This window comes from Hordeum vulgare, chromosome 4H (assembly GCF_904849725.1).
Source record: "Hordeum vulgare subsp. vulgare chromosome 4H, MorexV3_pseudomolecules_assembly, whole genome shotgun sequence".
Classification (NCBI taxonomy): domain Eukaryota; kingdom Viridiplantae; phylum Streptophyta; class Magnoliopsida; order Poales; family Poaceae; genus Hordeum; species Hordeum vulgare.
Genome location: NC_058521.1, coordinates 97,504,301 through 97,519,049, shown reverse-complemented (window position 1 = coordinate 97,519,049; position 14,749 = coordinate 97,504,301).

The following is a 14,749-nucleotide window of genomic DNA, read 5'->3' as shown; positions in this document are numbered from 1 at the left end:
TCTCAACCAGGTATGCTGTGGGAGAGTCGGGTATTTTATTTCTGTAGACTGTGCCATCCTTTTCTTTTTCTGAGGCGTTACGTTATTTGGCCTGTCAGGGGCGATCTTCCTGAATGAGGGTGATCAGGGGAGAGCTGACCCCGTCGTGGAGCCTGCCCAAGAGACTGTCCTGGAGCCTGTCCTTGAGGCCGCTCTTCCTGCCGCCGCCCCCGCCGCCAACGCTCCCCCGACCGAAATGCCTCCCCCGACTGAAGTGCCTCCACCGACTGAACCGGTGCCGGTGGGTGAAGAACCTACTGGGGCGAATCTTGGGATGCCCCATGAACTTTCCACAATTCCCAGTTCGTCGAATGCTGAATTCAGCATTCGGCGTGTCCCAGAGGAGCAGGTGGGGGCGGCCAAGGGGGCCATGATCCAGGTGGAGCTGATGGCCGGAGAGGCCAAGAGGGCTTATGACTCCGTTGCGGCCTTGTATCGGCAGAGCTTAGAGCTGCGCGATGACATCCGAGTAAGTAGCCTAGTAAGTACTTACTTTTCTTCTGTAGCCCACTGGGTGGTATTGTTGTTGCAATGGGTTCACTCCGAGTGAACCCAGTGGGTGTAGTCCCCGAGACTTCTGTCGAGTGCTTGCACCGACAGTTGTCTTTATATATTTGGTCTTTATTTTGGTTGTGTCTGTAGACAATATTTCCGAGTGTGAGTACTTATTGCAGTCGGAGAGCTCTTGCGTTAAGAGTCGCCGAGAGTAAGTTGCACGTAGGTGGAGTAGAATTAGCCTTTGAGGTGTAGGAAAACATGCATCTCAACACGGCGGACCTGCGTGAGGTGCATGCCAGTGGGGTCACTCTCAGTGAACCCACTGGGTGTAGTCCCCGAGACCGCTGTCGAGTGCTTGCGTCGGCAGGGGTCTTAAGAACTTAGCCTGTGAACTGATAAACTTGTTGATTACCCTTTGTTTTTTTATGCAGAAAACTTGTGAAATGGGAACTGCTTATGAAGCCTTGAGAGCGGAGAGGAACCAGTACGCTGGAGAACTAGAAGCTGCAATGCTCGCCATGGCTGGCATGAAGAGTGCACTGGAAGTACGAGAGAAGTCCTTGGAGGAGGCGCTGGAGGCAAACAGGGTGTTGGTGGCGGAGGTGGAAAGGCTGAAGAAACAGAGGACCGAACTGCACAATCAAATGGCTGTTCGGAACAAACGATGGACAGCTCAGGAGAAGTATGTCAACGACTAGGCTGTCCAGATGACGTCTCGTCTGGCAGGTAAGTCTTATGCTTTGTCGAGTGGTTGTACCGTGTGACCAACACTCGGTTTTTACTGTATATTTGCTCGTTTGGTGCAGATTTTTGTACTGATGCCGAAGCTGAAGCAGCGGCTGTGGAGCGGTCCATGAAGGACAATGTGCCACTCAGCGAGGACGCCAACCGGGATCTGCTCCGTGCGCATATCCGCGTATGCAAAGTGGGTCATTTCATCAGCCGATTGAGAGAAGTCTTCGGCCGCATTGAGAAAGAGCTTTGGCCGGAAGAGGAGTCACGGCAGGAGATGGGGAGTCTGTTGGGGCGACTGGATGAGATTCCGGCCCGAGTGCAATCCTGGAAGAAATCGGCGGCACGTTGCGGTGCTGACGTTGCGCTGTCTTTGGTCTGAGTCCATTGCAAGGAGGTGCGGGAAGATAAGCTGAAAGCATTGAAGGTCGCCAACACGAAGAAGCTTCAATTCGAAGACTTCATGGAGACGTTCCTTGAGACTGCTACCCGCATCGCAGATGGAATCGACTTGGACACTTTTGTGGAGCCCTCCAGTCCTGACGCCGGCCCAGCTGACGCATGATCGAACTTTATCCTCGGTATGCCGAGTGTTTACCTGTAATATACTCTGGCCACTTCTGTTGGCGGTCGTACTTTTAAATCGGTGTGGATAAGTTTGATCTGCACCGAGTCAGCTATCATTTTTGAACTTATGTTGTCGGAATGAAAACATTTATTCTTTTGTTTGAATGTTGTTTCGAGTGCAACACTTAATGCATGCTCGGAGAAGACTAAGACTTAGGTGATTCTTGGTCACGTCTAAGTCCCCGAGTGCAACGTATAGTGCACACTCGGAGGAGGTTAATACTTGGGCGATTCAGAATCGCGGTTAAGTCCCCGAGTGTGACGTATAGTGCACACTCGGAGGAAGTTAATACTTAGGCGATTCAGAATCGCAGCTAAGTCCCCGAGTGTGACGTATAGTGCACACTCGGAGGAGGTTAATACTTAGGCGATTCAGGATCGCAGCTAAGTCTCCGAGTGTGACATATAGTGCACACTCGGAGGAAGTTAATACTTAGGCGATTCAGGATCGCAGCTAAGTCCCCGAGTGTGACGTATAGTGCATACTCGGAGAAAGTTACTACTTAGGCGATTCAGGATCGCAGCTAAGTCCCCAAGTGTGACGTATAGTGCACACTCGGAGGAAGTTAATACTTAGGCGATTCAGGATCGCAGCTAAGTCCCCGAGTGTCACGTATAGTGCACACTCGGAGGAAGTTAATACTTAGGCGATGCAGGATCGCAGCTAAGTCTCCGAGTGTGACGTATAGTGCACACTCGGAGGAAGTTAATACTTAGGCGATTCAGGATCGCAGCTAAGTCCCCGAGTGTGACGTATAGGCATACTCGGAGAAGGTTACTACTTAGGCGATTCAGGATCGCAGCTAAGTTTTTTTTTGTGTGTGAGAACTCTGAATGTGCACAAAACTGAATCTGCTGAATATATTATTTCTTCAAACTTGTTCGTTACACTGCTTCAGTCGACGATCACGTGTAAAAACGCTTGAGGAGATCTCCGTTCCATGCGCGCGGCTCATCTATCTCCCTCTGAATATTGTAGAGTCTGTATGCTCCATTGTTCAGCACCTTGGAAATGATGAAAGGCCCTTCCCAGGCCGGAGCCAACTTGTGTGGTCTTTGCTGATCCACTCGGAGCACCAAATCGCCAGCTTGGAACGTGCGACTCCTGACGTGACATGCGTGAAAGCGCCGCAGATCTTGCTGGTAAATTGCCGAACGAGTGAGTGCCATCTCGCGTTCCTCCTCCAGAAGATCGACTCCATCTTGCCTTGCTTGTTCTGCTTCGGCTTCAGAGAAGAGTTCGACTCACGGGGCATTGTGAAGCAGGTCACTCGGAAGGACCGCTTCTACTCCATAAACGAGGAAGAACGGTGATCGCCCCGTTGATCTGTTCGGAGTGGTACGGAGGCCCCAAAGCACTGAGGGTAACTCGGTGACCCATGCACCGGCAGCATGTCCTACCTCGCGCAAGAGTCGGGGCTTCAAACCTTGAAGGATAAGTCCATTCGCACGCTCAGCTTGTCCATTGGATTGCGGATGTGCCACAGAAGCAAAATCCACTCGGATACCCTGACTCGTGCAGAAACCTTTGAATCTGTCCGAGTCGAAGTTTGTCCCGTTGTCTGTGATTATGCTGTGAGGCACTCCGAATCTGGAGATGATGTCCCTAACAAACTTAACGGATGTGGAGGCATCGAGTTTCTTGATGGGCTTGGCTTCTATCCATTTTGTAAACTTGTCGACTGCCACCAACAGATGTGTGTAGCCCCCTTGGCCTGTCTTGAATGGTCCGACTATGTCTAATCCCCAAACTGCAAATCGCCACACAAGTGGGATTGTCTTTAGTGCAGATGTTGGCTTGTAGGACTTGTTGGAGTAGAACTGACAGCCTTCACATCGGTCGACCATAGCTTTGGCCATCTCGTTAGCCTGCAGCCAGAAGAATCCAGCTCTGAACGCCTTGGCGATGATTGCTCTCGAAGAAGCGTGATGACCGCAGGTACCCGAGTGGATTTCCTCTAGGATCAACTGTCCTTCCTCTGGGGAAATGCAACGTTAGAAGACGCCTGAAACACTCTCCTTGTACAATTGACCGTCAATGACAGTGAATGCCTTCGACCTGCGAACTATTTGTCGGGCTTGGACTTCATCTTCTGGAAGTTCCTGTCTCAGGATATATGCCATGATCGGCACAGTCCACTCGGGAATGACTACCAGAATCTCTGTGACTAGATCAACCACAGCAGGCACATCGACTTCAGTCGGATCTGTTGTGCTCTTAGGTTGTACTGGTTCTTCCGTGAAGGGATCTTCTTTGACTGAAGGAAGATGGAGGTGCTTGAGACAGACATCACTCGGGATTGGTCTCCGAGTGGATCCGAGCTTTGCCAACTCGTCAGCTGCTTGGTTCTTCAGTCTTGGAACATGATGAAGTTCTAGACCCTCAAACTTCTTCTCCAGCTTCCTGACTGCATTGCAGTATGTCGTCATGGTGGGATTCCTTACATCCCACTCTTTCATCACTTGATTGACCACCAAATCCGAATCGCCGTAGACCATCAGGCAACGGACGCCGAGTGAGATGGCCATGCGCAATCCGTAGAGGAGAGCTTCATACTCTGCCTCATTGTTGGAGGAATCAAAGTGTATCTGAAGCACGTATTTGAGCTTGTCACCCTTTGGCGATATGATCACAACACCAGCGCCGGATCCATTCAACATCTTAGACCCATCAAAGAACATTGTCCAATGAGCCGAGTAGATGTGAGTCGGTTGCTGTTGTTCTACCCATTCTGCTATAAAGTCAGCCAGGGCTTGAGACTTAATAGCTTTCTTGGCCTCGAACTTGATGTCGCAGTACAGCATCTCCATTGCCCACTTCACCACTCGGCCTGATGCGTCCCGACTGTGGAGAATTTCTGATAACGGAGCATCAGAAACGACAGATACCGAGTGGTCTTGGAAATAATGGGCCACCTTCTTTGCAGTCATATAAATCCCATAGATAAGTTTCTGATAATGGAGATATGTCTGCTTGGAAGGGGTCAGGACTTCGGAGACGTAGTACACTGGCCGCTGAACTTTGTAAGCTTTGCCTTCCTCCTCTCGCTCGACTGTAAGAACAGTACTAACCACTTGATTTGTGGCCGCGATATATAGAAGAAGGGGCTCTTTACTGAGCGGAGCAGTAAGAACCGGCTGGGTGGAAAGTAGGACTTTGAGGTCGTCGAATGCGATTTGGGCTTCGTCTGTCCACTCGAAGGTATCTGACTTCTTCATGAGTCGGTACAGAGGAAGTGCTTTTTCACCGAGTCGACTGATAAACCTGCTCAAAGCCGCTAGGCAACCTGTGAGCCGTTGAACATCGTGTATTCTGACCGGCCTATCCATTCGGACGATGGTCCCGATCTTTTCGGGGTTAACATCGATCCCTCGTTCGGAAACGAAGAAACCGAGTAACTTTCTGCTCGGAACGCCAAATGAACATTTGGCTGGGTTTAGCTTGATATCGTACCTACGAAGGTTGGCGAATGTTTCTGCCAAGTCAGTCAGCAGGTCGGAACCTTTGCGTGACTTGACTATGATATCATCCATGTATGCCTCCACATTGCAACCGATCTGGTCGAGGAGGCATTTTTGGATCATGCGCATAAAGGTAGCTCCTGCATTCTTCAGACCAAAAGGCGTAGTGATGTAGCAGAAGCACCCAAACGGGGTGATGAAGGCTGTTTTCAACTCATCGGGACCATACAGACGGATCTGATGATAACCCGAGTAGGCATCAAGTAATGACAAACGCTCGCATCCCGCAGTCGAATCGACAATTTGATCTATGCGGGGAGCGGAAAATGGTCTTTCGGGCAGACCTTATTGAGGTGCTTGAAGTCAATGCACATTCGGAGTGACTTGTCCTTCTTGGGCACCATGACGACATTGGCGAGCCACTTGGAGTGGTGAACCTCGCGAATGAAGTTGGCAGCCAGCAGCTTGGCCACCTCTTCTCCGATCACCTTCCTCTTGTGCGCGGCGGACCGACGCAGGCGCTCTCGGACGGGTCGAGCAACGGGATCCACATGCAGTCGGTGCTCAGCCAACTCCCTGGGAACACCCGGCATGTCAGAAGGCTTCCATGCGAAGATGTCCCAGTTCTCACGGAGGAATTGGGTGAGCTCGGCTTCCTATTTAGGATCGAGGGTGGTGGAAATGTTCGTCGGGGCGGCAGACTCGTCCGTCGGATGGATGCTGATTTTCTTCGTCTCTCCCGCCGACTGGAACATGGACTCAGAAGCTGGTTTCTTCGAGCGCATCAAGTCGGCAGGGTCGACTGTCTTCTTGTATTCGTCGAGCTCGAGCACCGCCATCTGATGGTCGGCAATTCTCGATCCCTCTTGTAGACACTCCTCGGCTCGCTGGCGGTTGCCGGTGATGGTGATAACGCCTTTTGGGCCCGGCATCTTCAGCTTCAAGTACACATAGCACGGGCGTGCCATGAAACTCGCGTACGCCGGGCGGCCCAGAATCGCATGGTAAGCGCTCTGGAAATCCACCACCTCGAATGTGAGCTTCTCCTTGCGAAAGTTTTTGTCAGAGCCGAAAATGACCTCCAGCGCGATCTGGCCGAGTGACTTGGCCTTCCGCCCGGGGACGACTCCGTGGAACTGCATATTGCTCTCGCTGAGTCTGGACATCGGAATGCCCATTCCCTTGAGGGTGTCGGCGTACATGATGTTCAGTCCGCTACCGCCGTCCATGAGGACTTTGCGCAGATGGACTCCCTCCACCACCGGGTCGACGACCAGAGCCTGTCTTCCTGGAGTGGGGACATGCGTTGGATGATCCGACTGATCAAAGGTGATCGCAGTCTGAGACCATTTCAGAAACTTGGGAGCAGTCGGAACGGCCATGTTGACCTCTCTGTTCACTAACTTCATACGACTCTTGCTTTCGACATCAGCAAAAATCATGAGGGTTGCGTGGGCTTGGGGGAACGGATCCTCCTTGTCTTCCTCGTCCTGCTCGGGATTCTTCTCACTCGATTGTCCTTCGCTGAACCCCTGGATCAGGAGACGACATTGCCGAGTGGTATGCTTCGCGTATATGGGATTGCCTTCTTCATCCATCTTCGTGTGTATTGGACAAGGCTGATCCAGGATGGGATTGTTAAACGGCTTCTTCTTGGGGGCAGATTGTGCTTTCCCTTTGCCCTTGAACTTGGCGCTGGTCACAGCTGCAGCTTCTGCCTGCGGTGTGGGTGGAACTTTCTGTTTCTGCTTCCGAGTGTTACCTCCGTCGGTATCGCCGACTGTCTTGTGTTTGCCGCTCCGGATGCGGTCTTCTTCCTCGCCATTTGCATAACGAGCAGCTATCTCCATCATCTTGCTCATGGAGATGTCGCATGTCCTGCCGAACTTTAGGTACAACTCTCTGTACCGCACGCCTGCCTTGAATGCACAGACTGCTTGATGCTCGGTGACACTCTCCACCGTGTGGTAAAGAGTCGTCCATCGCTGGATGAAGTCGCGCAAGGGCTCATTCGGCTTCTGGACACAGTGCTGAAGCTCCACAAGGCCTGCAGGGCGTTTGCACGTCCCTTCGAAGGTCCTGACGAACACTCGGGCAAGATCTGCCCAACTGTAAATGCTTGAGGGGGCTAACTGGTTCAGCCAAGCTCGCGTCGAGCCGTCCAGCATCAGAGGGAGGTGCTTCATAGTGACATAGTCGTCCCCTCCTCCGATCTGGACCGCCACTCGGTAGTCGTCTAGCCATGTTTCAGGCTTGGATTCCCCCGTAAATTTACCGATTCCCGCTGTCAATCGGAAATTGGGCGGGATGTCAGCCGAGCGGATGGCTCGACTAAAACACTCGGGGCCGGACACGATGGTCCTGCTGCCACTCGCACGATCCAGATCATGGCCATCGCGGTGAGCTCGACCCCTGTCGACTCTTCGCTGGGCGATTCGCCCTCTTGCGTCGGGTCTTGGGTCGTAAGCGTCACCGACTGAACACTGATCATCATGATGTCGGGACCCATAGGGCCCACCCCGCGGAGGGGTGCGCGAACGGCGGCGATCTTCACGGACCATGGAACGACTGCCTCCTCTGTTGTGCTGATAGGAGCCGGGGTTGTGAACCGACCGATGCGTGTTCGCATGGGCGGAACTATTGTGGATCCGATTATGCGATTGGGAGACTGCCCAATTCTGCTGCTGCGCTGTGTGCAACAGAGCACGGATCTGCTCGATTCCTCTTCCTGCCTCTGAATCAGTCGGTTGGAGGGAATCGGCGATCTTGGCTGCCGCAGCCAAGTTGAGGAGAGGTGTGCGGAACAACTCCACGTTGCTCTGCCGGGTGTGCCGACTGGCAGAACGGCGAGGCGGACGGCGTGCACCGGATGCTTCACCGGCTTCGCGTTCGTTCCAGCCAGCCCGATGGGGATCTTCATGGGAGTTGGCCATGTGAACTTCTGCTGCAGGCCCGAAGCCCACGTACTCGGAAGGGATCCCCGTCGGAACCGAGCCCGAGCACTGGGGATGCAGGGCGACCACAACAGACTCCAGAACCGCCACTTGAGAGGACGCGAACTGACGCGCTCGGGCATGCTGCACCCAACGTTGCAGACGCGGACTGCGAGATCGCTTGCTGCGACGCGTGACGAAGGTGCAGGCCGGTAATGGAGCCGATTGTTGGAGAAGAAGAACGTCGCGAGCCCCGGCACGGAAGTGTGTGGCCCCGCGACGGGGAAGCGCCTCAACGTCGAGAGGTGCCTCCCGAAGCCATGCCGAATCGTCGACGATGAAGGAGAGAGCGCCGAAGAGGATCTGGTGACCCATGCTCGAACCTCCACCGAACAACATGACGAAAGGAAGTAGTCGCAAACTCGCCGGAAGTCGCTTAGACGCCTGCCCCATGGTGGGCGCCAACTTTCGTGGGTATAAGCCTGACAGTAGATGTGTAGGGTACGAATGAGATGGGCAGAGTCCTAGCTACGGCGAGGTTGTATGAGTTCAGGCCCCTCTGCGGTGGAGGTAACAGCCCTACGTCTCAGTGCTCTCGGAGCTTGTTACCGAGTGTGATATGGATTACAAAGATTTGCTAACCCCTTTACCAGTGGGGGAGGGCGGCTTATATAGAGTGCGCTGCCCCCCACAACGGTTCTGACTCAGGGGTGGAGTAGTGGCGATTGAATGCGGACGTTACAGGTAACGTATGCTCTAAATGCTAATAGATGCACCCGGAAACGTACGGCAGTTTCCCTCCGGAGAGGTTACGACGTACCGAGTGTATCCAGTCGGTGAGCCTGGTGTCCTCCGAATGCTAGTTACCGACTGGATGATTCAGGGTCTGTTACCGACTGGATGACGGGGATACCTTGATTCAGTCAGGGCAGACTTAGGGTCCTGTCCTTTGTGTGGGGTAGTCCTTGGATAGGGCGTGTACGGCAGGCCTATGACCCTACCCTAGGACTATGTCCCCATCATTGCCTATACCTGCCTTGCATCGTGCAAGCGGTAGTACCGCTACTACCGCTTATCACCAGTAGTACCGCCCCACGGGCGGTAGTACCACTCAGTGTGGTAGTTTTCCTCTAGTACCGTTGTCTTGTTCCGCTCTCAAAAGTGTCAACACTTTTTGTGGGCGAATTTTATGGTAGTAGAGGGCGGTAGTATAGCCCGTAGCGCGGTAGTACCGATTTCTACTACCGCCCCCAGCGGTACTAGCCTCTGTGCCCGAGTTTTGCCTGCTCCTCTTTGCCTGGGAGGTAGTACCGCTCCGAGGAGCGGTAGTACCGCTCTGTCTCGTGCACAAGGGGTGGGTAACGGGCAGATTCCCTCCCCCACTATATAAAGGGGTTCTTCTTCTGTGAGAACTTCACCTTTCCCCCCCCCCCCAAGGTCCATTGTTGCTCCAAGCTCCATTTTAGCCCGATCTCTCTCCCTAGCCAACAAAACTTGTTGATTTTCTAGGGTTTGGTTGAGAGGGCCTTGATCTACACTTCCACCAAGAGAAATTTGATTCCCCCCATTAATCCCTTGCGAATCCTGTTACTCTTGGGTGTTTGAGCACCCTAGACGGTTGAGGTCACCTCGAAGCCATATTCCATTGTGGTGAAGCTTCGTGGTCTCGTTGGGAGCCTCCAATTAAATTGTGGAGATTGACCCAACCTTGTTTGTAAAGGTTCGGTCGCCACCTTCAAGGGCATCACTTAGTGGAATCACTACACCTCGCACCGTGTGAGGGCGTGAGGAGAATATGGTGGTCCTAGTGGCATCTTGGGGAGCATTGTGCCTCCACACCACTCTAACGGAGACGTACTTCCCCTCAAAAGGAAGGAACTTCAGAAACACACCCACGTATTCATCGGTTCCACTTGTGGTTATTTCTTACCTTTACTTGTATTTACTTATTGCTTCTTATTGTTGTTGTTAACGTCATATAGGTTGCTCTCTTAGTTGCATATCTAGACAACCTATTTATCGCTAAAACTTATTTGGTTGAAGTAAAGTTTTAATTTTTTGTTAGTTGCCTATTCACCCCCCTCTAGTCAACCATATCGATCCTTTCAAGTGGTCTTGCAGTTGCAGACAATGGCAGATCACTGGTAAACCATGCATCCATGCACTTCCCTTTATCACTGCTCTAAGAGGTGAAGCAAGTGGAATAGATCAGTATCTCCATAAATATTACTCAGTTGACATGTTCACAGCTACTTATTCTGAGAACCTACCAGCTCTAGAAGGCAAGCAACACTGGGACATTGTAGATCCTGGATTCAAACTGTGTGCTCCTATTCAGCATAGAGCACCAGGCAGACCAAGAAAGCAAAGGATTAGAATTAGCACTGAAGGAAAGGGCCTTGGTCCTAGGAAGCATAAGTGCAAACGGTGTGGGAGATGTGGACAGAAAGCCAAGGACTGCAAACAATCTATTGATCCAGCCTTTGGAGAATATGAACACTGTGAAGCAGACAATGCATATGATCATCCTACAACTAATGAACGAGCAGAAGCAGAAATACAAGAGGAGGAGGAGGAGGGTGAGACAGTAGTTGATGTTCTTCACCAGGAGATGCCACCACCAAAGGAGCCCTCACATGGTGCATCTATAGGAGGTAGTTGTGCAGTCAGGTATGTGCATATGTTACAAATTCTTACATGTGTTTTGTCTTACTGCTTTATAAAATATTTCAAATTGTCATATGCTTCCACTTGTTTAGCCCTAGGAAAAATTATAAAAGGGCAGCAGAAAGTGGAGCTTCTCTCAGGTGCAAGCAGAATACAGTTGTGGAACCAACAAATTTTGCTCAATTGAAAGCAGTGTGAAAGAGGAGCTTCTCCGAGGTGTGGCAAGCAAAATACAGTTGTGTAACCAACAACAACATTTTTCTCAATTGAAAGCGGTGTGAAAGAGGAGCTTCTCCCAGGTGTGTCAAGATAAATACAGTTGTGGAACCAACAACAACATTTTGCTCAATTGAAAGAAGTGTTCAAAGGAAATTTTTCTCTCCAAAAAGAGCAGCAACAACAGTTGAAGCTCCAAACCATGAAATAACACTAGAAGCAAGGCAAAGCTAGCACCAAACCCAGCCAAGAACACCAAGAGCAAGAAACTTAAGTTATAGTACTATGTTATATTTGCTAGTGCTTTTTATGCACTTATCAGGTTGCTGAATTTGGTACAATGTTAGCTTGTTGTTATGCACTTAAGTTCTAGTACTATGTGTGCTTAATGCACTGTCAACTTGCTATATTTGGTTGAAAGAACATATGCTCCCTTGGTGGTTTTGATAATTCATGACAACATACATTGTATCTTGGACTAACACTTTTACCTAGTATATTTCAGGTATAGTCCACACAGAGCATTGGCCAAAGGATTGTGAGGAGAAGCCCCTTGATTCAAGGAAAGGAATAGGATTGGCTCAATCTTCAAGCAAGATTAATCTACATTTTACATTTGTGAAAAATCACTTTTGAGTCCACAGGAAAGCCAAAACTATTAAAAGGGGGTTAACTATTATGATGAATTGGTTGCTCAAGTGCTTAGAGATAGCCACCAAAAATATTCAGTCATTCTCCCACAAATATCTCTGTCCCAAGCCAAAACAGCAAAATCGGTGCCACCAAGTTTTCCCACTCGGCCCTATCTACTTTCCCAGTGACAGATCCTTTGCCAAACCCTAATCTCTCGGTACCATTAACTTTCACATCGGTGCCACCAAAAGAGCATGACCAACTTTCTGTTGACTCGATTTCAAGAATCAGAATTTCTGAGATTGAAATCGGTACCACCGAGATTTTGAAACTGCTCTTGGTCATCGAATCGGTACCACCGAGATTCATATATCGGTCTCACCAAGAATTCAAAAGTTGCCACATTTAATGCAACTCGGTACCACCGAGATTCTTTTCGGTGGCACTGAGTTCGGCAATAATGTTGAAAGGTTGGATTTTGGGGTATGCCTATATATACCCCTCCACCTCCTCTCATTCCCACAGGAAGCACTCAGAAAACACACTCACTTGATAGATCCATTTTTTTAGAGAGAACCACCTACTCATGTGTTGAGATCAAGAGATTCCAATACAACCATTTGAAACTTGATCTCAAGCCTCCCCAAGTTGCTTTCCAGAAAATCAATCTCTCCTACCCATGCCAAATTTTAGAGAGAGTGATTGAGTGTTGAGGAGACTATCTTTTGAAGGACAAGAGCAAGGAGTTCATCGTTCTACCGCATCTATTACCTTTTGTAGGGTGGTGCCTCCTAGATTAGTTAAGTGTCGCTTGGGAGCCTCCTACTTCGTGTTGGAGAGTTGTACCAAGAAGTTTGTACGGCTAAGGAGATCGCATAATTTGTGAAGATCTACCGTGAGTGAGGCTAGTCCTGTGTGGATGTTAGCCATGGTGGAATAGACAACGACGCTTTTTAGTGGACCCCTTGTGGGTGGAGCCCTCCATGGACCCTCAAAGTCGTTACCCACCGTGGGTTGAAGTCTCCACTAACATGGACGTACGATAGCACCACCTATCAGAACCATGCCAAAAATCACCGTGTCCTTCTTGTGTTTGATCTTCCTAAACTCTACTCTTTCTTACATGTGCAATGTGTTACTTTCCGCTGCCATACTTGTTGACTAGCATGTGTAGGGTGCACTAGACTTGTTAGAATTGGTTAAATCTGTCAACCATTAAAATTGGAAAAAGGCTAGGATTTTAGTTTATGCAAGTAGTCTATTCACCCCCCCCCTCTAGACACCCCTTCTATTGATCCCACAATTGGTATCAAAGCTTTGGTCTCCATACCTTGGTTTAGTCAACATTGGAGGAAGATGGATGTGCCTAGTTTGGGGAATCTTAGTTGTAGAGTGCATATTCTCAATGTGGGGGCATTATAGACAATGAAAGATGAAATGCTTGATATATTTGACGAATTCCATTTGTGCAAGTATGTTGAATGTCCTTATGTGCCTCCCATTAACCCCTTACATCCTTATCATGATGATGAAGTTAATATGATTGGCAATGTTAAAATTGTTAATCTTATCATTAGAGGACTGCCAAGAAATATGCTTAATCGAATGAAGTGTGCTTATACTTTGTGGAAAGATTTGGAGAAAAGATATCCTGACTACTCATTGAAAATCGTGATGTCATTTTCCACAAATCCATCGCTTTTCACAAAAGGAAGCCAAATGGTCCTAATTTTGATAAAAGTCTATTTGAGCTTAGTGACCTCATGCACGCTAAAGGAGATGTCATTACCATTAACAATATCATCGTTGAAGCCATTCACATACATAAACATGAACATTGTCATAGTCAAAATCCTGATGAAATTCTTGATTCTTATGATGAGGATATTCCGTGTGACGATGACAATGTGGAGCATGGCTACTATGATGAAGATGAGGAGTTTGACATCGAGCATCAGAAGACCACGAGGAACCTTAGTCTTATGGAAAACCTTAGAGACTACATGTCCAGAGGAAAAGAGTGGATACTTGAAAGTGGATGCACCGATCACATGACCGGATATAAAGACATGTTTCATGAGATCACACCAAACCACGAACCTCGAAGGTATGTGACCTTTGGTGACACCTCCAAGGGTAAGGTACTTGGTCTCGGTAAGATGGCCATATCTCATGATAGTTTCATTAAAAATGTCATGCTTAATGAATATTTTGGATACAATCTTCTTTCCGTATCTAGATTAGCACATTTTGGTTTCAATGTGCTATTTACGGAAGTTGATTGCCAAGTGTTTCATCGTGATAATTATAACATGATCTTTACTGGTTTTTGCAAAGGTGATCTATACATTGTCGATTTCACTAAAAAAATCCAAACCCCGCACATATTTTATTGCAAAATCCTCTAAAGGTTGGTTATGGCATAGAAGGCTAGGACATGTTGGTATGTGTAACCTTGACAAGCTTATAAAAAGTGATCATATTCTTGGTGTTAAAGATATTATCTTTGACAAAGATAGACTTTGTAGTGCTTGTCAAGCAGGAAACCAAGTCAGTGCAATTCATCTCGTGAAGAACATCATGACTACAAGAAGGCCACTCGAGCTGCTACACATGGATCTTTTTGGTCCCAATGCTTACAAGAGCCTATGAGGAAATATTATGGTTTAGTCATTGTTGATGATTTTCCTGATTTATGTGGGTATTCTTTCTTGATGATCAGTCACAGGTACAAAAGATCTTCAAGAACTTCGCTCGGAAAGCCCAAAATCAATTTTAAGTGAAGATCAAGAAAGTTCGGAGCGACAATAGAACGGAGTTCAAGAACACAAATGTGGATACCTTTCTTGACGAAGAGGGTATCTCCACATGAGTTCTCGGCAACGTACACTCCTCAACAAAATGGAATTGTTGAGAGGAAGAACCGAACTCTTATAGAGATG